General features: G+C 42.7%; 1 long non-coding RNA gene across 2 annotated transcripts; it reads right to left on the bottom strand.

Annotated features, from left to right (window-relative positions):
- Positions 1-976: 976 nt before the first annotated feature.
- On the bottom strand, positions 977-27,360 carry LOC109275685 (uncharacterized). Of its 2 annotated transcripts, XR_002084316.2 has the most exons (5): positions 27,246-27,360; positions 18,191-18,496; positions 14,355-14,498; positions 2,302-2,389; positions 977-1,408 (listed from the first exon to the last, which is right to left on the bottom strand). It is a non-coding gene; the product is annotated as an uncharacterized LOC109275685 (long non-coding RNA). The 2 variants fall into 2 exon arrangements; XR_002084315.2 differs by lacking the exon at positions 18,191-18,496 and having other exon boundaries at positions 27,246-27,353.
- Positions 27,361-27,888: the final 528 nt, after the last annotated feature.

Genomic DNA, 27,888 nt, shown 5'->3' with positions numbered 1-27,888 from the left:
TCTCTTTGTTTGCAATGATTTAAGTTAATGAGGAAAGGATTGGATTAGTAATGTTATCAGTTATGATAACTGTGCTTAAAGTGTGTTTTTATTGGACATTGTTGCATGGCTAGAGCTGTGGAATTGTAAAATATCAAGAAAGGTAGGTAGCTCTTTATCTGTCATTTCCTACCCCCTAAATGGTTTCCACTAATGTCAGAAAAGATGAGGGCAACAGCATATATACTATGGAATATAAGATGACAAGGTTGTGACTAGGAGCTGTGATGTTCTAATAAAAATGCCATTTCTTCTTTAATGTTCTTCCTTCCCCAACTGAGGTGAGCACCAGCATTTTCTGTGGGTAGTGGTAACGTTTATGCCATTTGTTTTCCTAAGTCCTTGAGTATACTTTCAAGCTACAAAGTAAAGAGATAATGTACTTTAGTTGTTTTTAAAAAAATGTTTATTTAATTATTTTGAGATAGAGAGAGAGAGAGAGAGAGAGAGAGCAAGTAGGGAAGGGGCAGAGAGAGAGAGGGAGAGATGGAGAATCCCAAGCAGGCTCCATACTGTCAGTGAAGAGCCTGATGTGGGGCTCAATCTCAAGAATGTGAGATCATAACCTGAGATGAAATCAAAAGTTGGATGCTTAACCGACTGAGCCACCCAGGTGCCTTGAGAATATACTTTAGAGATAGAAGAAGAAAGAAGAATCAAATTCATAAACAGTACTCTACATAGACTTGAAAAATCTAATGGTTTAATCCAAACAAATAAAAGCCAACCCCACATGTGAAATAGCCTCCAGAACTAAGCCAATTTATGTGTGGCCATAGGAGTCTAGCAAGCAATTTCAAAATTGTAACCAAGAGGGAGGACTCCATATGCTAATTGGTAAGAGTATTACAAGACTCAGACTGGAGTTCGGGAGTCCTGACGTGGATGCGTTCTCATGACTGTCTGAAGAAAGTCACATTGGAGGTGGGATGGGTGGTACACTAATCAATTCCCTAGGGGCAGAGGACTTTAATGACATGCCCTTTTGTGTAGTAAAGGTTATGTATGCTTCTGGAGCTATAGTGGAAGTTTAGTCATTTGGACCCCTGGGGACAAGGGCTACAAGTACATGTTGGCTCCTGGGAGATTATTCTGAGATCACCGCTGACAATGATGACATGGAGGAGGTGGAGGAGGAGGGGGGCGGGGCGGGGAATGATCGGGCCCATCATGCACTGTGCCATTCCCCCTGCTGGGAAATGGGCTGCCTCAGAGGGCAAGGAGATCCAAATAGACCTTCATCCATGATTCAGAGCTTGCCTTCCCTTTGCTGCGATGGCTTAATTTGTTTGCTGAAGTGTTGGCACCCACACTCTGTGAGTGGTCTGAAGTCCCCGGAAGTCCACTCTGTCTGGGCTGTGAAGATACTCTATATGAGGCCACATTAATATACATCTTATTATACATTTGTCTAAACCCACAGAATGAACAACAGCAAAGATGAGCCCTAAGGTGAGCATTGGACTTGGGGTGATTATTTCGTGTCAGTGTAGATTCATCCCCTGTAACAAACGTACCACTCTGGTGGGGAGATGTTGCCATGGGGCAGGATATGCGTGTGGGGGGGTAACGAGTATATGAGAAATTGTTCTACATTTCTCTCAAGTTTGCTGTTAACTGAAAACTGCTTTAAGAAATAGTCTTTAAAAAATAAAAAAGGATTCCCTCTACTTTGATAGGGAATCCATGGCGGCTGCCTCTGCTTGGCTCCCCTTTTCCCCCCTCTGCCTCATGCACTTTTCCAAAGTATGACAAGTATCAGGTGTTCTGAGCTTAGTGGTGTCCCCTCCAAATTTATATGTTGAAAGCCTAATCCTGAGGCCTTCAGAATGTGACTGTTTTTGGAGATGGGGACTTAAAGGAGGTGATTACATTAAAATGTGGTCATTAGACCGGGTCCTAATCCAATGGTGTCCTTGTAAGAAAGGGAAATTGGGATGCAGACACACACATGTCCAGAGGAGAGACCACTTGAGTGCACAGGAGAGAAGATGCTCATCTCCCAGCCAAGGAAAAAGAGGCCTCAAAAGATACCAACCTTGTGGATCCCTTGATTTCAGACTTCCAGTCTCCATAACAGTGAGACAAAAGATTTCTGGGTTGTTTTAAGCCTCCGGGTGTGTAGTACTTTGTTATGGCAGCCTTAGCAGACCAAGATGCATTGTTTCCTATCTCCCCCACCCATGCTAGCCTGGCAGATGCAGGCACAGCCCAAACCCTGGCAGAGCCTGAGTGGTGGACCCGGAGACCCCTGATGCTTACCGTCGTCTTCTGCTCCTCACTTCCGGCCTATACATTTCCAAGCACCAGGCAACAGAGTTATTATTTTTTTCACATTAGAAACGTCAAGCTGATCAAAGAAACAAACACTTTTAATGAAACATATGTGGGACACTTAGAAGGGGAAGATTTACAATGTGTCCGCTGTGAAACCAGAAGGCTTCTGGAAAGTGTGAAGTAGGAGGAGAAAGATAACCGGCTATGAAGCCAGAGGAGACATGGCCTACATATTAAACAGAAGGGAAAATAATTCCCATCCATAAAACCACAATTCATTTCTGTATCGAACATAAATCACCAATACGCACATAGGATGTTTTCATCTCACTGCATTTGGTTCTTTCCACACTGATCACAATAATGTACACTTTGATCTTGCGGAAGGAAATTAAATTCAGACATCGCGATATAAAATTGTCAGAGTTGCTTCAAAATCCAAAGTCTAAAAATCCTACCTGCCCTATGAGAAATGCATTTTGAGGGTTAAGAATAATGTATGTTCGGGAGTGCCTGGGTGGCTTAGTCCATTGAGGCTGGACTTCGGCTCAGGTCATGATCTCATGGTTAGTGGGTTCGAGCCCCCGCTTGGGGCTCTGAGCCTGGAGCCTGCTTCGGATTCTGTGTCTCCTTCTCTCTCTGCCCCTCATCTGCTCACACTCTGACTCTCTCTCTGAAATAAATAAACATTAAACACTAAAAAAAAAAAAGAATAATGTATGTTTGTAGAGTTTTTGGAAATTATACAATGTCTTAACTCCTTGGATCTAGAATAAAATCCTAGATGGGAATGGAATGGTGTTAGACAAAAAGTTAATGAACAGTTCCATGTTGGAATGTTGTGTGCCACCAACATTGCACGAGGATTGGTCATGTATTTCAAACAGCATAGAAGCTAGTTTTTAATACTTTGATAGGATATTAAATTCAATATTCATTAAATTTCTATAGGAGACTATAAAATCTGTGTGGGTTTGTCAGTGTGGTTTTTCAAAGGACATTTGCTATTGTATACAAATATGACCAATATACGATTCCCCTCCTAGCATTTGTAAAGGGGCTCACCAGGCATGCCTTAAGATCATTTGGAAATATCTACAAATATGTTGTCTGTGTTCTCAAAAATTCAGATATTCCTTTTCTGTTGGCATTTTCAAAGCTGGGGCTGGACTCCAGCTTGGAAAGGAAGGGGTGAAACCAAGGAAGCAGAGGGCAGCCCTGATGTGCCCCTGGCTTGGCTCTCTTTCTTTCTCTGTCTCAGGTGGGTCACTAATCTTGTCCAAAAAGAGAGTTTTCTTTGCCCTCCTCTAAAAGGATTAAGGTTACCAGGGAGCAGGGGTCTGAGTGTGGAGTCAGAGATGAGGGGTGTGCGTGTGTGCGTGTGTGCGTGTGTGTGTGCGTGCGTGTGCATGCATGCGTGTGTGTTGGGGAGAGGACAAGAGAGAAGGCCTGAGGGGGATTGAGGGCAATGCCTCCCTGTGGGTCCAGATAAGGAGAGCCTGGAAGATGTGACTGGTTTTGCGTCTTCCCAGCTCCAGGGTTGGAGGTCGACTAACAAAGGGGGATCAATATCTGTATTTCACGAGGTTGCCTGGCCAACAGGTTTCCAAAGGATGGTGCCAGGTCCTCTGACATTCTGCCCACCCCAACCAAATCAACCCCTCTGTCCTCATGTTTTCGTTTTCACCTGAAAATATCTGAGTCAGTTGTTCCCAACTTGTGGCCCACATATCTCTGAGGATCCTAGAGATACTTAAAAAATGTGTGAAGTCATGGATCCTGAACAGAAAAAATGATTTTGACCTGGATATATGTTTGAATTTATCAAATGTATGTCTATCTCCCTAGGAACTAATAAAATAAAATGTTTTGTAAAGCATTTTTAATTGAGGGTAATTGGTCATTATTTTCTCAGTTTCTAGGTACTAAAAAAACTAGTATCATTTGGAAGTCTGAAATTTTATTTTATTTTTTAACTTCCAAAGAGTCCTCTCCACTGAAGGTATGCGCTGATCCTCCATAGGCCCCACTTCTCTATGCTTGAGAATCTTGGGTTTGTGACTCCAAATACAACTAGCTTCTGGGTTACCATTTGGTGAGAACATGCCAGTGTCAGAGACCTGAGGCACAGAGTAGTGAAGGAGATGGTTTTGTTCAGGCTGTTCAACCGAGAGTATTTCATTAATGAGGAATGTCTCAGGAAAAAAAATGCAGGGAGCAGGGGACTTTGTGGAGACAAGTAAACAAGGAAGTCATCCATGAGTCTTATGGGAATCATGAGAAAGGATAGAGATATGTCTAATCTTGAATATGGAAGAGAAAGGAGGTATGCTGCGATTAGATTTATTTCCCTGAAACCCAAAAGGGTAGGGGATTTCTCAATCACTGCTATTTTCCGGGAGCCCAGGACTCGGGCAAAGTTTACCATTGCCATCAGCAACATGGTAGGTTGAGTTGACTCAGCCACTTTGGCAGAATCTCGCTTGGGTTTATGTACGGGGTCTTAATTTTACAGTCACAAAACTCACGTGTGTGAAGATTAACCTTCTTCTGTAACTAAATTGAGCTAAGATATGATGTTCTGCTTTCCCACTGATGTTGGGGCCCTGAATATCAGTTACTTACGTGTCAACTTAGTCAATTTAGAATATTGGGCACCTGAGTATTTAAACTCCTTCAATTCAGAACTAGGTCTTCTCCTCTTCTTCAGTATTGATCAGAGTACCAGGGGGTTAGTTATTGTTCTGGCATCAGGAGTAGGCATTTGGTCCCTCCTTTATTTATTGCTGAAAAGTCTTCAGGGTGCATTATTTCCGGTCATGCAGGTCCCTCTGTGTTCTTGTGTGCCTGTATGTTTCTCAGTGTGGCTCACTGTGTGTTTCCACAGGGCCACTAACATCTCCCAGCACCTCCTGGCTCCTTTTGAGTGTAGCAGGGGAGAATCCAGCTTTTGCAGAGACCTAATTTAATCTGGGGAGCTACCTTTAAGAAATAGAACACGCACTTATGATTTTATTGGGTTGACTATACTGCTGAGTATATTTCCTGGCTGAGAAGAACTTCCATTTTGACTCGGCATCAATGGAAGCTAAATGCTTCACTTATAATTTCACACTTCTCATGACTAGAAGAAGTTTCCATGGGCTAGCATCTGTCTCCACACATTTAAAACCCTTTTCCTCCACTATCCATGTCGCTCTGGTTCTCGTTGCTGTAGGATATGTTCATATCAGATTGTAACTTCTGGCTCTGCAACTTTGTGCCATGACTCCGGGTATTGGCACAGTGGATGCTAGGAGAATTTTTTGGCACCCATTTGTATACTTGGATGGCTAGCAAAAACAATTAGACACATAAATGACTGGGAACCATATAAATATATCTGACTAAACTCAAATATAAGTGTATTCTCAACTCAACTTCCTCTTAGCTGCATCCCAAATATGCCAACAGCTACTCCAACGTCATCTGACGGGGGGAAGTGTGTCAGAGAAGTTGGAATGGAAGAAGACAGTGGTCTTAACCAATTGATGGTAAAGTTTCTCTTACTGTTGAAAAAATTAAAAAAAAATATGGGACTGTATGAATACACTGCTAGGATCCTTTCTGGGCCTTTTGTAAGGGGGCGTGCAAATGAGGGCACTGAAGCTTAAATTTCTTTAGCTTCACGATAAATTTTCTTCTGTGTGCACAGGAACCTTCAGTTGCCTTTTCTGCCTCACCAGTACTGTGGAAGATGCAGGGTGGATCCTCTCTACAGACAGGTCTCATTGCCATTTTTGCTTGGCTGTTGCAAGGCTATGGTGGAACAAGGGTATTCTCCATGAGACTGCTGATTACCTACGCCTCTGCTTGGCGTGCCTCTCCCTAAGCCTCTAGGCTTGGCCCGGAGGGAAGGGGCATGCCATCTAAATCCCCCAACATCTAAACTCTTCTTGGGCCCTCTTCCTTCTCCTTGCTGTTCAACACCAATCTGTTTTTTGAGTCAGAAAATTATTGTCACCTCATCAGGCATTCTCTTCTCCTTTCTGGTTTAGGGGTAACCGCATGCTCTGAGTTCCTCAGTCTGTTAGCTTTTTGAAGATCAAAGCTCTTTTTCTTTTTCAAAAAGCCTTGCTCTTGCAATGAAAAGACTCTGTTTTCAAGACTCTTGTCTCCTTTATAAAATTTAAAACACCTGTTTATATCCCCTACTGACTTCTTTGGTGTTTGCTAATTCAATGAGTGGAGGACTGTGGGGCAATGAAAGAATTATGGGAAAAAGGAAACCCAGGTATTAGGCATTATCATGTTTCATCTGGCCACATTCATTTTGGGGCTTTAGAATTTCTAATTCTTGGCCAACAATTTTCTTAAGAAGACTTGTTACATGAAATTACCAATTTTTGTCAGGTTAAGGCATTGGTGGCTGATTTTCAAAATATATATCAAATTCTTTTTCTGTTTATTTATTTATTAAAAAATGATTTAGTAATTACCACATTGAAGCTATGTATATTGCTGCTGTTCTGTTGTGAATGAAGGTGTGAAAAGACAGGTATGGCTTCTACCCTCATGTAGCTTTCCACCTGCTGGTTAGGTGAGCATACAACAAATATATCACTCCTAAGATACTTAATTATAGTATATGCTACAAACAGAAGTACAAACTGCCATGTGAGAGATTAGCAGAGAGATTTGATTGATTTCTATAGTCTCAAAGTAGTTTGGGATTATAGTGGATTTGTCCAATAATTCTTTGTTGGATAACCAATTGGATAATAATGATAGAAGGAAATGGAGTCCGTCATCATTCCCTTAATACCAAAGGGCAGAGGTGGGTTTTTCTAAACTTTGTCTATGTGTTTTCTGCTAGAGAAAGTTTCTTTCTTCTTCTTCTTAACCTATAGACTTAAAGAGCATTGTTAGGAGGATAAGGTATCCTTAAACCCAGTTTTGGGAGATAGAATGTTGAGGTTAATGCCAAGAAAAATCTTTAGCTTTCAGACCAGCTTTCTAAGCCAATAAGCTCAACTTACCCTATAGAAATTACTTTACAGATGAGGAAAGTGAAAACACAAAGAGGTAAGTTCTCTGTCTTAGCAGTTTCATTCTGCAATCCAAGGCCATTCCTTTCCTCCCTGACACGGGGCTTTAGGCTGTGCACTGTGCTGTGGTTGGACACTATACTCAATTCATGAATCAATTTTTGAGCGTCTTCTTCTGCCATGTATCCAGGCACCAAGACCATCAGATGGCCTCTCCAGGAATTTACAATTGTTAAGAGAGACTACCACAAAAATAGTTAGAATACACTATGAAAAATACTTCATAGGATGAAGTGCTATAGAAAAACAGAAGGATAAGTTCTGGTAGGAAATAGGAACAAGGTTATATAGCTGTGGTGTCTGATATAGTAGCCACTAGCCAAATGTGTCAACTTAAAGTCAATTTTATTAAAATGAAATAAAACTAGAAATTCAGTTGTTTAGTTGGACTAGTCACATTTAAGTTCTTAAAGCCACATGTGGCTGTTGGCTACCATAACGGACAGTGATGATATGCAGCATTTCAATCATCCAAGAAGGTTCTCTTGGATAGTGCAGCTCTAAAGCTATGTTATGATGATATAGGAAACCCAAGGGGGCCAAGGTGAGCTTCTGAGATGACAGACAATATCCGTTTCTGGAGAGGAATCATCTTTGACAATCTGTGTACCAGTCAGTAGATAAAAATCCCATTAATTATTTTGAACAGAAGAACTTAAATATAAAGAACTGTTAACTGGATATCAAAGAAATAAAAAGGCAAAAGGGAACTGAAGTATCATTCCCAGGGCTGAGGAGACAAAGTGCAATGGTCAGAATTATTAAAACATAGAAGCTTGGAGATGGGCTGTGTGGAGCTAAAATTAAGATATTCCTTTCCTTTCCCTTTCTTTCTTTCTTTCTTTCTTTCTTTCTTTCTTTCTTTCTTTCTTTCTTTCTTTCTTTCTTTCCTCTTCTCCTTTCAAGATTTTGGAGGGCACCAGTGGCTGGTTCTAGTGTCTTTGAACTTGGAAGGGAAGTCTTATGCACCTGGAACACAGACCTCTGAGGAAGAGATGCTGCTTAGCTGGTACCGGTGTCTCTGACCTGGAAGGACGGGTTCCCTGAGGCCTGGACTCAGACTTCGAAATAGGGGAGGGGACCCTTGATGTCTGGCTTGTTCTGTGGTCTCTGAGAAGGCATGGTAAGGCTGGTTCTGGGAATGCTAAAAAACTGAAAACTGGAATCAACTATAGGTACTGAAATTAACGGCTACTATAGCTGTGGAAAGTGTGCCTGGGGTCATGCTCACAGAAACAGGAGGAAAACAGGAGGCAGACACAAAGGACTAAATCCCTCTTCCCTCCTTCTGCCTTCCAGTCTTCTTTTAGCAAGCCTTTGGCAAAGTCTAACAGAGAGCTGGCTGGCAAAGGAGAAATGTGGTTTGCAGAGTCCCAGCCTAAACATCACAAAGCAGAATGTGGGGAAGTGAAGGGTGGGGTGTTGTATAATAAAGAATATGACTGCCTTTGTCCCTGGATTCTGGGAGGAAGATTCTATATCCTTGGAAATTCCCAAGTGATAGGAGTGTCTTTGTTTTTTAAGAGCCCCTTGGACCACAACTGAATTTATGCTATCAAGATGACTCAGATGTGGACTGGTCACCAGAAAGACCAGCCATATGATGAGAGAGTTGGGACTTTATGTGAACTTGATGTCCAGAGAGGAGATAGGGGCTGAAGATTGAGTTCAATCATGTGGCCAATGATTTAATCAATCAGGTCTATATAACGAACCCCCAGTAAACACTGGTTACCAAAGCTTGAGGGAGTTTTCTGATTGGTGAACACATCAGTGTGCTGAGAGGGCAATGTGTCCTGATTCCATGGAGAAAGGGCATAAAAGCTATGTGTCTGGGACCCACTCAGGCCTTGCCCTATGTGTCTCTTCATTTGGCTGTTTCTAATTTGTGTCTTTTATAATAAAACTGTAATCATAAGTATGGCACTTTCCAGAGTTCTTTGAGTCATTCCAGCCAGTTGTTGAACCTAAGGGGGGGTTGTGAGATCCCTTGGATTTGTAGCTAATTGGTCAGAAGTGCAGGTGGTCTGGGAACACTCAAAGTTGTGACTGGCATCTGAAGTGAGGGCAGTCTTGCTGGGGACTATACCCTTGAACTTGTGGAGTTTGACCCTAACTTGGGGTGGTTAGTGTCAGAATTGAATTTCATTGTAGTATTGCAGGAGGAGGGGCAGGGGATGGAATCTGAAAAACTACTGATTCTTGTGACCTGAGAGTGTTCTCAACCACGCCAAAACTTATGCTCATGGACTATGCGAATCAGAAATTCAGGGAAGGCTCTTCTCTGCTTCATGGTATCTGGGGTCACAGCTATAAAGCACAAAGCTTACCTACATGCTAAAACTACATCTTTTTAGATTTAAAAAAGATGTTTATTTATTTTTGAGAGAGGGAGAGAGCAAGCACGAGCTGGGGAGGGCAGAGAGAAGGAGACAGAGGATCCGAAGCGGGCTCCATGCTGACAGCAGAGAGCCCGATGTGGCGCTCAAACTCATGAACTGCAAGATCATGACCTGAGCCAAAGTTGGTCGCTTAACCAACTGAGCCACTCAGGTGCCCCTCAGATTTTTTTTTTTTATTACAAAATTTAGACTAAAGTTTTCCAACTTGAGTTTCCTTCTTTTCTGGTTGCCCCTGGTTCACCCGTGCTCTCTGCATGAGTTAGCGTGGCCTTTGGGCAATCCAGCTCTGCATGTGAGCCTTGATGGGCCAGTTGTTCTCTCAGCCAGCCAGGCTGGGGAGCTCACAATTTTGGAGCTAACCTTTTTGGCATCTGTGATGTTGATTACAGCTTTATTACACTCCTCCCTCAGATTATGAGAGCACATCTCTATAAGCAAGGCCCAAGTTACAGAAGCTGGTCACTGTAGGGCGTATGTTATAGCAATTGAGGACTTGGGAGACAGACTGCCTAATTTATATGCCAGCTTTACTAGTCTGTGACCTTGGACAAGACACATAACCCACTCTGTGCCTAGGTTTCTCCACCTGTAAAATGAGGTCATGACCTCAGTTCTCATCTGGCTTTGTCATTAACCAGGTGTGTGACTTTGGTCATCTCAGTTTTGTCATCTGGGCTGGATGGTCTATGAGCTCCCTTCCACTTCTACATTTCGAGACGTGAGAGTGCTTTGCAGACAAGAGAGGAACAATACATTGTAAGGCATTTGTTATTTTTTGCTCTGCTGAAGAGTCAGTCCTGAACACAGCAGTCCCTTGGTGCTTTGGGTCCTACCTGGCTTTGTCTAGTCGCTGAGCACTGTCAGTTGGGGTGGCTTCCTGATGCAGCAGTAAGAGCTCAAACTAGAGTTAGATGGGGTTTGAATTCTAGTCCTACCATCTGCCTGGCTAGCAAAATTAGTCAGCCTTCTTAACCCTCCATTTCCTCATTTAAAATCTCCTTGTGTTACTTGGGATGCATCTGGCTATAAACAACTGACTACAAATGACTTACTGAATAAGGACATGTATCATCTCAACACTGTGTTTGACAAGGAGCCTGGGCCTAGGTGGTTCTGGAATTGCTTCAGTGGAACTAGATTGGCTTTTCTTGGCTTTTTCCTTGTGGTCACAAGAAGATGGGGTATAGAGGGATGTCAACACACAGGAAACATGGGAGGGGGCTTCTTGTCAAACCACTTTTTTTTTTGGTAGGGCAGGAAAATCTTTCCAAAAGGCACCAGCAAAAATGTCCTCAGTTTCCACTGGCCACGATTGGGTTCTATGTTCATGTCTCAGCTGCAAGGGATGCTGGGAAGGCTGGCGTATGGCATCTCCAGCCTCCATCAAGTGGAGGAGAGCCCTGCCTGCAGGAAGTGAGAGGATGAGAGGCTCTTAAACCAGCAACCAGGGATGTTGGTTACAAATATGTAGCTCAGAGGACTGAGGGTCACATTTATTTATTTATTTATTTATTCAGCTTCAGTGAACTTTAGGTTCATCAAATGCTTGTATAGTAGTTATTCTATGCCAGGCTCTGTTTCATATCAACCTACTTGCTCCTAACTTCATGGGGAGAGGTACTATTATGATCCCCCTCTCTCCCCATTTTAGATGAGGAAGCTGAGGCACTGAGAGATTAAAATAACCAGCTAAGGGGTTCATGGCGGAGAAGTGGTAAAGGCAGGATTCAAACCCGGCCCCTGAGCCTATGCTCTTAACCCCTGTATCACACTGTCTCCCAAAATGGGTGACAGTTAAAGTAGCACACACAGCAGGCTGCCTGTGAAGGCTGGTTCCCATCCCTCCCCTGATTCAGCCACAAGAGCAGATGGATGCTGCATGGAAGGGGCAACAGTTAAAGCAGAACATTCTCGAATGCCCCCCTTCCTCTATCCATTCCAGGTTCCTGGGTTTAGTTTTTCTCCTCTGCTGGATTCTTGTCAGTTTCAAAAGCACTTGTGAAATCTATTCTCATATTCTCTTCTTATTTTATTCAAGATATGTATGAAAAGGGTGATATCCCCCCCTCCTAATGTTTGGAAGCCTGGACTAAGGGGAAATAAATATTTTCTGTTTCTAAGGATGGATAGAAGTGGGTTGATGGAGAGACCCATGAGGCCTTATGGGGAGTCATCTCTGCACTGCAAAGAGGCAGCTCCTTGTGGAATTGAGAACTCTGTAGTGGCTTTGCCTTGTGGCGAGATCACCTTAAAATAGTGTATTCTGAGTATACCGTTAATTAACCCGATTGGGATGGGGTTGAGAAAGAAAGGGCCTTGTCATGGCTTGTGCTGTGGCAACCACACAGAGATAGAGAGGCAGCAGTGGGGGTTGTTTTGGAGGACCCCCTTCCTAAGGACGTGGAGGAAGTGAGCCAAGCATTTTTGACATAAACCAGTGACTCAAGAAGGAACAGGAAAGGACTATCACAAGTTTCCTAGCTTGGGACACTGAAAACACAAAAACAAGGTCACGTGTCCACACAGCGAAGAAAGGAGTCTCTGAAAAGGGAGGAAAAAACAGCCAAATATAACTCCACATAAAGACGATCAGAAAAACATCCTTGCTGGTTTGACAACCAACCAAGAATAACATATGAGTTCACTGAGCTCCAAAAATGGGGGGAAAGATAGAAGCACAAGCCAGCTAATTTAAAAATCAAGAAGTGCATTTCTCATCTTCCTGCAGAGGAATGTTCCGGAGCAGATCCTCCTAGAGTAGAGCTAGCCCCTTAAAGCGGGAGTTTCCTGTAGAGATTGAGCAGCTGCACCTTTGATGACTCCTTGGATATTAGCAAAACACTCGCTAAATATAGATGAACGTCAACAAGTCATAAATAAGGGAACAGGAGTGGGAAACTCCATACAAAAGGTGAGTGGGCAAGAACAAAGACATCCTTGTCTGCCAAGGCAATTATCACGTGCAGCATCGAAGCATTAATCAGGGAGTCATTTAAAAGTTCAAATGCCAAATAAGAATAAAAGTCCCATGCAGGAAACTGTCACATATCAGGGCACTGGAGGCAAACTACTACCTAGTATCTGTTTCCAGCACTCTGTTCCGTGGGGTGGAAAAAAAGCATGCCATTGGCAGGGACTCTGAGGATGTTACAATGGCCAGGTGGCAAAGAGCTGTTCAGGCTGCCAGTCTGGTGTTTTACCTACTTTAATTCTTCCTCCGTTTAAGTTTCCTTTACTTGAAGGGAAACCATACAATCTCTACCGTGATTTCCCTGAGGGATGTCGGATACCTGCTACCTGGGCCTCGAGTGGGAGCAGGTTGGACCACATCCCTGTGGACCATGCTAGGTCAGATTAACGTTGTTTTCTCAAAACAAGCCAAACACGTGCTGATTGATGTCTGCTCTTCCTGTCTGCCCAGATTAAATCCATTTAAACTCGGAACAGTCCGTGCTTATTAAGTGCCATGTGTAGATGGTGTGGCGCTTGGGTCTACCCATGACACATCAAACGAAAAGAAGCACAGCCCCGCTTCCAGTAAGTCTTGGTCTGAAGAGGCTTTGCCATAAGCAAATGGAAACCTGTCGAAGCTACTCCCACAGTTTAGGTAATTCCTGCTCAACACAGAAAAGCATCTTATCTTGGTTTATCTCAAAGAAAACTGGTATCCGACCCCCTCCACACACCATGTAATTTCTAACTTGTAACTTATTGAATAATTCTTAAAGGATCTGTAGAAATGAATAATTCTTGTTAGAAACCTTACATTAAAAAAATATCTTCACAGGGGTGCCCGGGTGGCTCAGTCGGTTAAGCGTCCGACTTGAGATCAGGTCATGATCTCACAGTTCGTGAGTCTGAGCCCCGCAGTGAGCTCTGTGCTGATAGCTCAGAGCCTGGAGCCTTCTTCAGATTCTGTCTCTGTGTCTCTCTCTTTCTCTCTCTCTCTTTCTGCCCCTCCCCTGCTTGTGCTCTCTCGCTCTCTCTCTTTCTCTAAAAAATAAATAAACATTAAAAAAATATCTTCACGTTATTTGGTAAGTCCTCAATCTAGTACTATACATCAGTGACCAAGTTACTGAAATCAAACAGTTAAGCCAGGGTAGGGCGAGCTGGTGAAGGGAGGAAACAAGAGTGGTTCTCAGGTGTGGGTTTTTTCAGAGTCACTTCTGGCCTCTAGGGAGTGTGGCAGGTTTTGATCTCTCTGTTGTAAGACCTCTGTTTTTCTCCGTCTTCTATCAATGGGAATCCCCCTTGAAACTTGATGTCACATGCCAGAGAATCTAAGAAACCACGAATCTAAAGACAAGCCATTATTTCGCATTCTCAGAAAGAAAAAACTGCTGTCAAACTACGTCATGTCTTAGATTGTAAACGCATCTTGATTTCAGAGATGTTAAAATAGCAACAAAAAGTGCATTTATGATTCGAGGGAACACATCTTCATCATTTTCGTGGAACATAAGGAAATCTGAGGTCTAATAAGCATAGACTAAACAAATACACGCAAGGTAAAGATCCTTCTTCAGCAAAAACTTTTCTTTAATACCTGTTTCCAGAAAGTGCTCAGTTGAGACTTCAGGACAAGATTCTTTGTGGAGACTTTTTTCAGCTGTCAGCCACCACAGGCGTTATCCAAATGGGACGGGTGAATCAGGTCAACAAACCATCAGATGTCACTGTGTTTTTCAGCCTGTGTCATGGCAGAAAGATAAGGCAAGATCAATAACAGTAGTGAGAAAAATAACACATCAGCCACTATGAGAAGCACATGGGTGTCTGGGGCTCTACCTGCTTCCTGGCCACTGCTGCCCACAGCTCTGTTCTCCGAGTCCCATAGTGAGCAGGAAGCCACGTGACTTTGGGAGAAGAGCTTTGGGAACCAACTCACTATTTAAGACAAACTGGGATGGGGTGGGAAGTGAGGTACTTTATGTTTGTACCTTTGATTAGGCCCTCACAGATCAAAGCTCTCTGAAAAACCTTTAAAAAAATGTTACATATATGATATATAATACATACAAGAGAGTGTGTTTAACATCTATTATACAATTTCAAGAATAACGACAAAATAAATCCAGTAAAAGGAAAAATAGTACTGATGCTTTGAAGCCTTGTGCGTGGGATCTCCAAATGGTATTGAACCCTTCTCTCCAGAAGAAGAACGCTTCTTCTCACCCTGCATTTTCTCTGAATCACCTTCTGTCTTTTCTTTATGTATAGATATTCCTAGACAATATAACGTTTCATTTTGCCTGTTTTGGAAATTTAGATAAATAAAATTATGCCACACGCATTTTTTTTAAACTTGCTTTAGTATTGCTGCATGTTACGCATTTTAGATTCAGTCATGTTCATATGTAGCCATATTGCATTCCACTGTAGGACTATGTCGTAATCCGTTCATACATTTTCCTGTTTGTGGATTTTTTTTTTTTTTTTTTTTTAGTGTTTATTTATTTTTGAGAGAGAAAGAGAGAGAGAATAAGCGCGTGAGTGGAGGAGGGGCAGAGAGAGAGGAAGCCAGAGAATCCGAAGCAAGTTCCAGGCTCTGAGCTGTCAGCACAGAGCCCGCCGTGGGGCTTGAACTTGTGAACCCTGAGATCGTGACCTGAACCGCAGTTGGATGCTCAACCAACTGAGCCACCCCGGTGCCCTGGGGCTGTTTTGTTTTGAACAACAATGCTACTATGAATATTTTCATACATGGAGCCTGGTAAATATGTGCATTTGTTTCTTTTGGCTATACATCTGCCAGTGAAATTGCTGAGTTGTGGGATGTACACATGCTTAATTTTACTGTGAGATGCTAACCAGTATTCCAAAGTGGGAGTCACAAAGTGGCAGTTTACTCCAAACAACAGTTTATGGGGTATCCATTTTTCCATATTTATTCCGCATCTTACTGATAATATTCTTAGACTAAAATTTTAGCCACCAGGTGAGAGTGAATGGTATCTCACTGTGGTTTCATGATACATTTTCCTGATGATTAATGAACATTTCCCTGTATGTAACAGACATGTGTCTTGTCTCATCTACGAAATGCTTTCTCATCTCTTATGCCCTTGGATTGCTTCTCCCTTCCTGAGTTGTTTTTCCCTTATTGACAGAGAAGTTCTTTATTTTCTGGATATTAATGCTTTGTTAATTATAGGTATTTTAGATAACTTCTCCCAGGCTGTATCCTTTTTATTTTTTAAACTCATTTTGGTGTCTTCTGAAGAATGGAAGTTAATGTGGTTGAATCAATCATTACTTTTTCCTTATTTTTTTCCTTATAGTTAGTTCTTTTTGTGACTTCTTTAATAATCTTTCCCTAGCCTGACATCACAAAAATGTTTTCCGTTTTCTTTCTAAAACTCGTAAAATTTTTCCTTCCGTATGTCAGTGATCTAACTGGAATTGATTTTAGTGAATGATGTGAGTAGTGGTTCTGTTTTCTTTTCTTTCCTTTTCTTCATCTTTAAAAACATTTTTTTTTTTTTTTTGAAATTACTACCTGATTGTCCCAGCACCATTCTTTAGGAGTTGTTCCTTTTCTGCTTATTTGTAACGTCACTTCTCCCATATATGTGTGCTTTCTCTGTTCAGGCCCGGAGACTATTTTTCTGTCTCTGCCCCAGTACCACTGTTTTGTTTCCTGTGACTTTATAATTCTTGTCTGGTAGGGCACACTATAGTTTTCAAGTCTGACTGGAATATGAATTGATGTACGCTGATAGATAAATAGAAGACCTCCTTTAAATTCAAAAATCTCAGGAATGTCGACTCTAAAATATGCTGGCATTGAGTATTATAAGAAAATAAAAAGATAAAAAAAAGTCTTTTCCTTCAATAGCTCTATTTGAGCCAAATGTACATTCTTTTGCAAAGACACAACAGAAAGCTAGGATACACTTTGAAGACTAGCGATATCGTCTATTTTTATCTCTACAGAGATGTGAAGATACATTTGGGTTCTCTCCTTACAGGATCCAGAAATCGAACAGTTGAGATGTAAAGTGTGGATGACATACACACTCGTACCTTCGTGGACTTCTACGCACAAGGACGTTCATTTCACGCTCCCCTTCCATTCCCTCAAGGTTATAAAGGCCCACCTGGGCAAGAAAGTCCTGCCTTTCCAGAGAGCTCTAGCTCACCCAATTTGCTCTCATTTTATTTTAATGAAAAAATATAACGGAATAGATAATAAAGTTCTCCCAAAGATGCCTTCTTTAGAGTTTATCTAAAGTTTATCAGCAAAATAACTTTGACTAAGTTAAATGGCGATGTGTCACACACCCAAAACGTGTGAAGCAATTTGAAAAAATATTTTAAATATGCCATGGATTTGTAAATTAATGCAGGGCTCACTGTGCTTGAATTTCCATTTCTAAACTGCTTCATTTGCATGCAAAGAGTGGGCAATTTTTGTGTGTGTGAAAATTTAGCCTTAAGAAATGAAAATCAAAAACTCAGCAACTTGAAAAGAGCTGTTAGGCATAGAAATTGTTTAATCGGTTTCCAGCAGGGCCAATGGTGTTGGCATTTTGAAATACCAGATTGGATTGGCATCCTAGAAAAAAAAATCCTCAGCTCAGAAAAAGTCGCCTAAAAAAGCCACCATCTACAGAGTGGTGAAACAAGATAGCCGAGATATGACAAATGCCAATGGAACGAGTCCTGCGATCGAGAGAGAGCCCGAAGTGTGAAATGAACAAATGTTAGATGTGATAAAATTTCTGTCAGTGCTACCCCAATCATCTCTTCTGACAAATACAATGCCTGATCAGAAAATCAGGTGCTTTCGTCTACAGGATTGTTCCTTGGGGAGATTTTAAGAGGACCCAACTCTGCGGTGTGTTCCCAAGCCCGTGCTCCCATTTCGGAGTATATTAAAGGAGGGGACTAATAATTCTCTCTGCGACAAGGTTGAGATCCCAACTTAGATTTTCATTCCAGGGTTTTTAAAATGCAAGTTTAAAATAAGATTTCATTTAAACACAGCTCTACATTTTGTGATGCTTTTGTGGCTCAGACCTTGGAAATTAGACCAGAATCCCTTATTTTGTTAGAGTTCAAGTTTCTTCATCTACGGTATCCCAAATGAAAGGCACAAAGTTAGATCTACCTGTTTATAATAGTGATGATGACGAAGAGTATAATAATAATAGTAATATCCACCCCCCCCCTCCCCAAATAGTAAACCCTCTTTATTCATTTACTTCTTACACATACATATTTTGGGTGCCTTCTTTGTGTTTGGTACTATCCTAGCTGTCGGGGATGCAAAGTGCAATGCAAAAATGAGTAAGAAAGAGATCCTGTGCCCTCAAGAAGTTCAGTCTTCTCAGTGAGTCTCTTCCTAGTGGATTTTACAAAACAAACTCATTTACTTACCTAGTTTTCTCCCAAAGGACCTGCTTGACTACAGAAGGTCCAGCTAACAAGGAAGGAGATTCTATCCTTTCTTATTTTCTCTTTAAGTCCATATGGAAGAGTAACATGTGATGCTGTTGTCTTCTAGTATTTGAGCTCGTTGCTTTGCTCTTCTCCCGACAAAGTATGCCAAAGTATGGCAAGGAAAAACAGGGCATCAGCTGTTCTGGTTTCCTTTCCCAGGGCAGGGGATGGAATTCTTCTCGGGGAAGAATAAGAGGATACCCTAACTTCTTCATGCTGGGATCACCTCTTTCTGTGTTGTCACTGAAAAAGAACAAACCTCACAGCCCAACCTGTGGTGTGGGTCCTGTTTCCTAAATTCTCAACACCGTACTGTGCACACGTCGATGTTTGTTGATTGAACAAAAGGTTTCTGTGTGATAAAAAATGGTAGTATAGTTTCAAAAGAGGAGAATCAAACAGGAATTTGTTACTTTGTGCCTACCATGAGTGTATTTAAAACCAATTCTAGGGGCGCCTGGGTGGCTCAGTCAGTTAGGTGGCCGACTTCGGCTCAGGTCATGATCTTGCGGTCCGTGAGTTCTAGCCCCGCGTCGGGCTCTGTGCTGACAGCTCGGAGCCTGGAGCCTGCTTCATATTCTGTGTCTCCCTCTCTCTGACCCTCCCCTGTTCATGCTCTGTCTCTCCCTGTCTCAAAAATAAATAAACGTTAAAAAAAAAAATAAAAAAAAAAAATAAAACCAATTCTAGAATATGCGTATAGGGAGGTCAAAAGAAAAGAATTGTAGATTGGCAGGGTAAATATTATAAGAATGGGCCCTCTGTAGAGATTCTCAGGCATTGTCCCCTTTAACAAAAAAATCTTTCTATGGACAATCTGTAGACTGAAGTGTATATGGTGTGAATGGTTCAGACCGACCTTGAAGGGCTAAGCCTTGGGTTCTGTTTAAGGGAAGAAGGTCATGGGAAGTGTCTGTGCAGACTGTGGGATGTGATGGTGTTTGGCATTGAGAGAAGCAGTTATAACAGGCAAAGTAGTGGCTTGGACCATGAGCTATGGAAACAGAGCACCCAAGACTGAATTGTGGGTTTGGTGCTTCCCAGCTGTATGACCTTGGGCAAGTTACTGCACTTGCTGCTTTGCAGTTGAATCATCTGTGATAGTCCCTACCTCGCAGTATTGTTATGAGAATTAAATAAGATGGTATGGGCAAAGCACTTGGCTCAGAGCTCTGCATGTGTGAAAGGGTTAAGAAGCAGAAGTCCCCTTTACTATGTCAGAGCCTATAGGAGCAGAGCAAAGGTACTCTGGCGTTAATGCCCATGATGCTTTGCACTCACTTTGGGGAAAAGCACTCTTCTGAGGAGCAGGAGGCCAGGTTTGTGGACTAATGACCCTGTCATTAACTTGGTAGGTGTTTAAGACTGAGTTCCTCAGTTTCCTCAGGTGTAATGTGGGGATCATGGTCTCCAAATTCCATTCGGTTCCAACATTCTGATGTAACGGTGACACTTCTGTAGTGGACAGTTGGTGGGATCCTAGAGGTCCCATTACACTCCTTGGAAAGACTGGAGACTTCCCATGCCGTCTCTAATGGCACCATTTGCTATCATTCATATGAAGACGGAATATAATTGAGGCACTCACACCCTCCCATGGCCTATATGCCTTTTTAAATTAAAAGTAGCCACTGGAATAAGTCAGATGTCTTATCGCCAAGTGGCTGATGACCTCATCCAAAAGTGAGTCCCCTGGTTCTGAAATCTCAGCCAGGCTTCTGCCCCCCTGTCTGTCAAGACTTGATTTTACCTTTGAACTTGATTTTACATCAATAGGATATTCGGAAATGTTCTTAGTTAACTTTGTACTTGTTTAGTTTCAATAAAAACAGGGCAAATGCATAATTAGCATTTTAACAATAAATAAATTAGAACTTGAGATTGCTGTAACAATATACACTGTTAGAGAAGAATCGAAGAACGCAGTCTAAAAATAAAGGCAAACTCACAAACACACTCTTCTTTCTCTCTGGAAATCAAAAACACACCCATGGTTTTATGACAAAGGAGGAATAATGAAAGGAACTGAGAACTTTTCTTCCCACCTAATAGTGGGAAGGTAGTCGTGTGGAGTTGGATGAGGAACAGTTGTATCCAAAACAATAAACTTGCCCTAAAAGCCTTGATTATTAGTTCCACTTAAAAAAAGCAACAACAACAAGGATAAATGTAAAACCGATGTTAGGAGATTTTAAAAAGCTGCAACCCATGAAAGCCAAATAGTCATTTGCAAAATACTGTTCCAATCAACAGAATTGTTTCCTTCAGAACTGTCGGGATGCTCTCCGTACTCCGTCCTGCTACAGCCTGGAAATTGTTCTTTCTTCCTGTGGGACACAGAGCTGTTCAAACGCTTCATAGAGTCTGTCATGCCCTGAAAAATTCTGTCATTGTGGATTAATTAGCCTCAGATTTAATGTCACAAATTTTCCAAGGCCTTTGCCATTAAGGGAAATTTGGGGCTGGTGATAAAAGCAATCTGTGCTGAGACAAGGTGTACACGTGCAATGAGAGTCCATTGGTAGGTGCAACTCATGGCTCATACGCCCTTGGCATTGGTTCAGACTTTGGGAAGTCTGGGTATTCTATACATGCTTCAGCTTAGGTCCAGCATAGTGTGGGGGCAAGTATTAACCTGTGTTTTGACTTTCTCTAAATGGCTTCATGGTGACATATCCTGAGTCCTGTATGTCTAAGAAAGTAATAAATGCACAAACAGAAATAGGTAAAATAATTCCATGGAGTGAAATGAGCCATATCCTGAAAAATATTCTTCTGTGTTAAACAAATGATGGAAGAAAATGGATCCAGAATGAGATATTGAGAGTCTTTTAAAATTTGGAGACATATGTATGTGTATCTGTGTGTGCGTTTACATGCATATGCACACATTTGGATTTGAACTTCGCCGATCTTGGGGTGAATCTGATAATGACACTTATCCCGAAACAAACTTAATGATTTGCCTCTTCCCTGTGCTCGTTTCTCCCTACCCCTACTCCCTGGGCCCCCACCCCCAACGTGGGAGGAATTCTAGAAAGTGTGCTCAAATAACACCCATGTGAGGACACTTGGGTATATTAAGAAAGTCCCCATTGGCCGTAGTAAAGTGGAGTTGGGTTAAAGAAGTAGAAGCAAATTAGTAATGAAGAAAATGTTCCCAGGGTAAAAAAATAATCTATGGACCTCGGCAGGGGCCAAGGGGACTGGGAGACAGGCAGGGTGCACTCGGGCCAAAGCTCATTAAATAGAAATGAATCAGAAGGAAGAAGATGGCTTGGAAAGGCGTAGGGGACCTGCATATCCACAGGGTCTGCATCTGGATCTGAGCACTTGGAACCCCATCACACACTTTCAGAGCTGGAGGCGAGCTCATAATCACCAAGTCCACACCCGTCGTGTTGCAGATGAGGAAGCCAAGGTCGAGCCCTTTGCTCGAGGTCCCAGCCAAATCAGAGCAGACACAAGGCTGGTGCCCAGGACTCCCTACTCTCAACCTGGGGCTTCCCCACCACTGGGCAGGGACCTGCTTCTTCTAGATTCGGTCTCTCCTGCTCACTGTAACTTCACTAGGAAATGATAAAGGAAATCTAGGAAACGACATTTGTAAATGAGAAAGTGATGAGGGAATAACAGCAAACAAAAGTTATGGTACAAAGCAAGAATTTCTTATGGCCAGCTGCACACTGGAGCTACCTAGGAAGCTTAAAAAATAAATACAATGACAAACATCTATGTCAGACTAATTGAATAAGAATCAATTTGAGCGAGGCTCTGACACACTGATCATTATCAAAACTTCCCCTGGAGGGGCGCCTGATTGGCTCAGTTAGCTAAGCGTCTGACTTCGGCTCAGGTCATGATCTCATGGCTCTTGAGTTCAAGCCCCGTAGCAGGCTCTGTGCTGACAGTTCAGAGCCTGGAGCCTCCTTCAGATTTTGTGTCTCCCTCTCTCTCCGCCCCTGCCCCACTAATGCTCTGTCTCTCTCTCAAAAGTAAACATTCAAAAAACCCCCAATTCCCAGTCGATTATAATGTGCAGCCAGAGTTGACATGAAAGATCTGGATTTGACTCTTGCTAGTATTAGCTGTGCGACATGAGGCAAGTTACTGAACCTCTCTGAGCTTCACTTCACTCCTGTGAGAAATGGAGCTGATAAAGCCTGCCTTTCAAGATGGCTGGGAGATTAGGTGAGATAAAGCATATGACTTGCCCGACACAGAATATCGAGTATTTGTCCTTAAATGTTGGTTTCCTTTCTAAGAATCTGAATCTTGATTCAGTGATTAAAATTAGAGAACCGGTTTTTGTTGGTGAGTTTCCTTTTCTAGTGTGTTCCCGAGCACATTCTCAATAATCCTCATCGAACATTCAGGAATGGCTCTCAATTTCCAAAGTAAGGCGATGGGACAGAGTGCACAGCCACCAAGAAGATAATCCTTATTTCACTGACGAGTGGGAGTCTGGTGGGTTGCCTGGAGGAAGTGAACCTTCTGGCTGGTATTAGACGGTGGAGTAGGGCTTTCCAGAATGAAACCACATGGCAGTGGATGCACAAATACAACTTTAAGCGGCTTCAAGTCACGTATTGAGAAAACCGTTGCCTTTTCAATTCTTTCTTTTCTTAAGTTTACTTTGAGAGAGTGAGAGAGAGAGCGCGCGCGTGCGAGAGCACAAGTAAGTGGGGGAGGGGCAGAGAGTGAGGGGCAGAGAGAGAATCCCAAGCAGGCGCCACACTGTCAGCAGCGAGCCTGAGGCGAACTCACGAACTGCAAGATCACGACCTGAGCTGAAACCAAGAGTTGGACGCTTAACTGACTAAGCCACCCAGGTGCCCCTCAATTCTCTTCCGGTAATATTTCTTGTCCTAGGAAGACATTTTGCTTGCTAATATCACTATGTAAACAGAAGAGATCTCAGAGCCTTTTCACTTAGAGCTTAACAGTGTTTCATTTTAATTATGTTTCTGTTCGGGTTGCCTTTTATTTATTTATGGCGAGTATTTATTTATTTATTTATGGCAAGTGGCACTGGTTTTCCATTTAGAATAACGAGTGCATGTGAGGAAACATGTGCCCAAACTCCTCGGTGAACACCGGAGGAGTGCTAAGCAGATAGGGACATAATCATAAAGGTGGGAAATTCCAGGGCTCACCTGTGGGACCCCAGGCTGGAACAGTAACACACTCTTTCTGGGACTCAGCTTCCCGAACCCTGAACCAAAAGTGTTAGACTTGACGATGCCAATGATTGCTATCAATTTAAATACATAGGATATTTAATTTTCATTTAAAAATTTTTTCAATGTCTAATTATTCTTGAGAGAGAGTGAGAGAGACACAGTGTGAGTGGGGGAGGGGCAGAGAGAGCGAGACACAGAATCCGAAGCAGGCTCCAGGCTCTGAGCTGTCAGCACAGAGCCCGAGGTGGGGCTGGAACTCCGTGAACCGTGAATGAGATCACGACCTGAGCCGAAGTCAGACGCTTAACCGACTGGGCCACGTAGGTGCCCCAAGTATAGATGATATTTAAATTCGCCACTATTTGGGCCTTTCCAGATAATCTTGTTCATTACAGATATATAAAAATATATATCAGAGGAAATGGGATAAAAGTGAACTTTTTCTCTATTTCATGTCTACCGTAGAAGAACTTGTGGGTTACTCATTCTTAATAAAGTCATTCTTTACTGGGATCCATGCTGTTCTACTAGAGTTTTCTTGTCTTGCTGATAGACCCAATTCATTAATTTTGAAGGCTGTTGTGATCTGGGCGATTACCTGCATTCAGGTGTAACGCCCAAGCCAGGTGTATTCTTTTGTGAATTTCCTAAACAATTAGATCTGTGGATTACTGCTGGGTTAGCGTATTTCCTTCTTTTCAGCAGTCTTGAGAAATCTGAACTACAGGACAGATTCTCACCCTGCAGAGTGGTAGTAAGACACATTAATGTGGTGGTTTGGATAGAAAGCTGGATCGGTGCTTTGCCTGTTGCTAACTATGTGAGTTTTGGTCTGTAGCACACAAACGCTGATGATGTGGGGCCGGTGTACTGGGCACGAGGGATGTGGGACCCTCTCGGTCTTCAGTGTTGTTCCCTGAGGTTGTTGCCCACTCGGAAAGGCCAGAACTAGCAAGAGGATAGCAAGGCACTCAGGGTGCAGAATTTTAGGAGGCAGTCCTATGTTCCTGTAAGTGTTCCCCCAAGGTCTGGCCCCCTGAAAACTGGCTGTGTGTGAGCCAGGGGTTTCTCTCACCACTGTTCTGGGTGGTGGAGACCCAATGTATCCAGCCCAGTCGCCCTCCTGCTTCTGTCCTTCTTACTCTATGCCTTCATCCCTTGGGTGCATGATTATCGTCAGCCTTTGGTGAAGGACTCCCTCCTCTGCCAGTTCAAAGACTCCTTTCCTAGTGCTGATTCCTACACCACCCCTGTTTTATGTAGTTCCCTGGGATGAGAATGTATCCTTCTTGTATCCCAAGCTTTGTTCTAGCCCCTTTTTGGTGCATTATTTTCTCTAATCCTTTCTACATTATTTCTCCCACCTCTGCAAGGGGGAAACTTGAAGCTTGGAAAATGACCTGGTTTGCCCCCAGGTGATAATCGTTCTGAAATAAGCAATTCTCCATGACCCCATCCTAAAGAAAGTTTTTTCAGAATTTCCCAGTAGAGGAGAAATGTTGAGGGAATTTCCCAGAAGGTCAAAGTATCTGGGATGGATGTGATCTTATTATGATTCGGGTTGGGAAAATACTAATGACAAAACACTATAGTTCTTTTGGTGGCAAATGGGTTTTAAAGAATAAGAAAGAACATGAAGGTGGGTGCCTCTTTGGGAGCTGGTTTTGACGCAGGGGATTCATGGACCACACAGCTGTAGGCAACCTCATAAAGGGAACGGGGTCCTTGGCTCTGGAGTTGAGGGTGGATCCGTGCATCTTATTCAGTGAAGTATCCTAGCAATGGTGGGTGGCTCTGGGCATGAGACTAAATTGTTTGGAAGTCCGTGGAAATGTGGTGGTAAGGACACAGAGAGTTTGGCAGCAATGTATTCGCTCACAAATACTTGGTAAGCATCTGCTAAGTGCCACACGTGATTCTCAGTGCTGGGGATACAGAAGTAAACCACCAGATGAGAGCCTGGCTCTCTGGAAGCTGTGGAGATAAGCCACCACTTGAAGGTAGAGCAGAGGAGTGTGCAAGGAGACCAGGAAGGAGTGATCAGGCAGGTGGCTGGAAAACTGGGAGGAGATGCTGTTGGGTAAGCCTAGAGAAGGGTATTTCCAGTATCTAGACAGGCTAAAGCTTTATCAGAGGGCATAGGAATCTGAGGAGAGGGGGCTATCAAACATCTTCGTATACCCTGACAACTTACAACTCTTCTCCTCTGGCCTTTTGCTGAGAGGCTCTACTCTAACATTCACACGTCCAAAGAACAAATGATGTGCAACGGTAAGGAGGCATATATGTGTTGATGCATATGCTTGCACTAATGCTGGGTTCGTGCTGCATTCCTCTGGGAGGCAAATTTTGTCGCCTGTGGTGTGCTTGAAAATGAGGCATTTGACGTGGTATTCTTTTTTGGGGTCAAAACAGATCCGAGCACCATGCGTAAGCTTGCCGAGCTGCGAACGGAGCAGCGATTTCCTGAGACGAGGTGTGTGTCTGCCAGGATCAACCACAGGCCCTGCCAGATCCTTGTGGGAGATGAAATGCCAGGGAGCAGCCCGCTACCACAAAGAGAAGCTGAATGGCAGGAACACCTCCAACGGCAGAACATTTAGAAATTGTTCCTTGGAAACCAATTTCCCTTTGTGCAATCATGACAATACCAAGATACCAACCTGTTCGCTCCTGAGAATAATTACCATTGCCATTTGTAGAATCCTTCAGAGTTTATAAAGTGCTTCCAGGGATGTTATCTTATGGACGGTATTTGAAGTTGGAGCGTGTGGTCGGCTCGGACAAGGAGCCCTCCTATGCCAGCTCGCACAGGCCCTTGTCTCCTTTCCAGAGTGGAGCCATGGAAACCGTGGCTGCCCCTTGGGACTGGTGTCCGGCCTTTAAATGACTGGCTTCCCAACAATTTTGGAAATGAGAAATCATGACTCTCAATTGTGAGAGTATGGAAGAGTTTCTATTTTCTCCTATATATCTTAGAGTTTTCCAAATTTTCGGTGATAAACACGGCTACATTTGTAATTAGAAAAACAAAGTTGTTTAAAATATCAGGGGAAGTAAGCTTCTGAAATGTGCTGTGGGTTTGGCCACCTGCTTTGGTCGAGCTTCCTGGGTCAGAAGAACCATTCCATTTTGGAAGAGGGGCCAGAGAGGTCATGTAGGCAGCCCCATTCGTGTAGCAGAGTGCAGAGAACGCAGCCAACCAAGAAGCAGTGTCCTACTTCTTTAAAATAGATACTTGGAAAGCTTAAACGCCAGCAGAGCGAAGCTGGAGATATCAATCCTCTTTGAGGAAGTGAGATGGGTTCTGAAGGTGCTATTTTCTCTTTCAGATAGTTCATTTTTTAATGAAATAATACGTGCTTCTGAAATGTGACAAATAAAAAATTTAGAGAAGATCTCAAAAAATTTTTCCCCCAATCTTTTTTTTTTTAAATGTTTATTCATCTTTGAGAGATAGAGACAGACAGAGCATGAGTGGAGAAGGGGCAGAGAGAGGGAGGGAGACACAGAATCCAAAGCAGTCTCCGGTCTCTGAGCTGCCAGCACAGAGCCTGACGCAGGGCTCGAACCCATAAACTGTGAGATCATGACCTGAGTCGAAGTCGGGTGCTTAACCGACAGCCACCCAGGCGCCCCTTCTCTACTTAAATTCTAATCCCAGATTATTTTTTCCTAACTCCAGTTTCTATAATAAATATTTATCAGAAGTCTGCTCAGCTTCTGAATCCTTGTAATGATTTTTCCCTATTTTTATTCAATTTCCCATTGTTCTTCATATTTTAATATAGAAAAGATATTTCACTTACACTTGGCCTTGTTCTCTTGTGCTGGTCACATCTCTTACTCAGAGGTCAAGCTCGATTTGATTTCCAGGGGGACCCTTCAGGACTGAGATGAAAGTTCTTTCCATGCTTCCTGGCTCTAACATTCTGCAAAAATGGAAAGCACAGAAGTGAAAGTTCCTAGCATGTACTGTGACTAGAACTTTCCATGTCCCTGTCTCCTCCCCCCCTTATATTATGTCATCTAAGGGACAATATCTCCTCTCATACTAGAAATTATTCCCACCTTCTCTGTATTTATTGAAAAATACCCAATAGGGGCTATGATATCATCTAATGGCTACTTACTTGAGAGTCTTATAATCTGAGTACACACCCCAGTTCTACTTTTGACCGGCTTGGTGAAATTTCGTGAATTACTTCATATCACTGAGCTTCACTTTCCTAAAATGAAGATAATGATATTGTTATTATTGTGTGTGGTGACGTTAAAGAGAGATATTTGTAAAGTATCTAGCACAGTGCATTGTACATTTTTTAAAAAGCTTATTTATTTTGAGGGAGACAGAGACAGCACTAGTAGGGTAGGGGCAGAGAGAGAGAGAGGGAGAGAGAGAGAGAATCCCAAGCAGGCTCCATGCTGCCAGCACAGAGCCCAATGTGGGGC

This window comes from Panthera pardus, unplaced genomic scaffold (assembly GCF_024362965.1).
Source record: "Panthera pardus isolate Hobbes unplaced genomic scaffold, ASM2436296v1 HiC_scaffold_15, whole genome shotgun sequence".
In the NCBI taxonomy this organism is placed as follows: domain Eukaryota; kingdom Metazoa; phylum Chordata; class Mammalia; order Carnivora; family Felidae; genus Panthera; species Panthera pardus.
The sequence above is the reverse complement of the archived record's forward strand: the minus strand, read 5'-3'. Positions and strand labels throughout refer to the sequence as shown.